This window comes from Montipora foliosa, chromosome 9 (genome assembly GCF_036669935.1).
Source record: "Montipora foliosa isolate CH-2021 chromosome 9, ASM3666993v2, whole genome shotgun sequence".
NCBI classification, from domain to species: Eukaryota; Metazoa; Cnidaria; class Anthozoa; order Scleractinia; family Acroporidae; genus Montipora; species Montipora foliosa.
The window spans coordinates 46,299,215-46,301,075 of record NC_090877.1 but is presented as its reverse complement, the minus strand read 5'-3'; the positions used below and the strand labels follow the sequence as shown (position 1 = coordinate 46,301,075).

At 37.2% G+C, this 1,861-nt stretch overlaps 1 protein-coding gene across 1 annotated transcript in view; it reads left to right on the top strand.

Moving 5' to 3' along the window:
- The window catches only part of LOC137969350 (low-density lipoprotein receptor-related protein 6-like), a 90,743-nt gene extending 89,829 nt beyond the window's left edge, over positions 1-914 (top strand). Inside the window, exon 21 of the mRNA XM_068815548.1 lies at positions 1-914. This exon is cut by the window's left edge and continues 2,864 nt beyond it. The gene's annotated coding sequence lies outside the window, so the exon portion shown is untranslated.
- The last annotated feature ends 947 nt before the right edge of the window (positions 915-1,861 follow it).

The following is a 1,861-nucleotide window of genomic DNA, read 5'->3' as shown; positions in this document are numbered from 1 at the left end:
CGTGAAGCTCATTCTGTAAAAACAAACAAGTTGTAGGCTCCCGGTCCTAGCAGTTATTGAAACTACAGCAAGTAATTTGATAAACTGGCTTAGGTGCACGACCTGAAGCAAAGGAAGAAATACAAACCAAGTAATAATAAGCAGAGGGATCAACACTGATTAACTGGAATAAATGGCATCTAAAAAACTGTAGAATTAAAGGAATTGAAGGGAGCCACATTTGAATTTTGTTAATGAGCATAAGAGAAAAACTGTTTTGGTTTGTGAAATGAAATTAATCCAATAATTACGGATGTGCACGTGACTACTTTTCAGAACGAGTATTATCAGTCTGAAACAATTATAGATCTTGACGAATGTAATAAAGTAGATATCCTTTTTAAAAATGTAAGCGTTAATATTATAACAGTTTAAAGAATGTGGAAGTGGGTGGTTATTTGAAAAGGTTATGATTCTTCATAGATATACTTGCTGCTGCTACAAGTGGTATTTACCGATGTTTACCGGGCTGCCTTTTTTGAACGGGAGGAAGAGAGTGTCATGCAAAAAACCGATCCATGGTAAAGTAAAGGCTGACTCAAATTGTTGGGCAAATCACCCATTACAAAATAAACCGACCCTCTAAGAAAGAAAATATTACCACGTATTGTTTTCAAGTAGCAGCGTGCGCCTGGAGTACACTATTCGAGACAACTGTAAAAGCACATTTCGAGAAGAAAGCATTCTGCAGGAATCCTCGGCGACACAATCGCACTTGGCTTACTTCCCAGACATCAGTTTCTTAAAAAGCGAGCCGACAAAACTGTTGTTTTGTTTGCATTCAAATGCCCTTACACAAGGCAAACATGGTGTATCGCGTATTTCTGTCCTCGCACACTGTGTATCGATGATTTGAACAACGCTGCAGCCACCAGCCAGGCGTTTTAAGTAGATAAAATGTCGGGTGGTGAAAAATTAATGAGCGTTTTGCATTTTCAAAAATAAGATTCGACAAAGATTGTTTCTTTCACGTATCTCCCGCTAAACGAGAATTGCTTGAATCCGTGGTACGGAGGGTGAGAGAACAGCGGAAATAGCGATAATCGCTTTGTGCATCTTTGTACATGCTCTTTGTGCAAATAAAGTCGTTTTGTCTGGCTAGATAACGTATCCGTCAGGATACCTTTTTCGCGGCGAATGGCTTGGCGGAAAATTTGGCCAAAGACTTCTGCAGAATACTTTTTTTTTGACATTTGATTTTGCAAGTTGCTCGAATATTGTGCTTTAAAGGGAACCTCCACTCCAACTACGGAATAACTACAAACCGAATAAAATAATATTTGCAATCAAATTTCCACGACAATTTTTTTTTCAAAAAAGTATATAAAAAAGATGAATTTTCGAATCGCTTATTTTCACTTTCAAATTTTCCAAGCGCCGCCATCTTGAATAACTGTGACGTTTAACGGTTGTATGTCCTGTTGTTCTGGCACAAACAGCTTTTATTTTGCAACAATAGGGTAACCGTTATACTTGACAATTATTCAAGATGGCGACGTCCGGGAAATTCGAAAACAAAAAAAAATGTTTTTGAAATTGTTTTCCTTCAAATACAATCGCTTTCAATGAAAAAGTTCAAACAGTTTTGATTGCAAACAATGTGTTCTGTGGTAAAATAAAGTTCTCTTCGAATTTAGTGGAGGTCCCTTTTAAAGTATGGTGCCAAATATTGCTATTGCGCATACTAACTGAGCATCACGCAATGATTTTGTCACGTACAGATTTTGTATTTTATTGGTGTAATTTCAAAGCAATATTTCGGAAGATGGCTTTTTTGCCACATTTGTCATTTTCGCCAATTTCACCGTTTTCCAAAGAAACC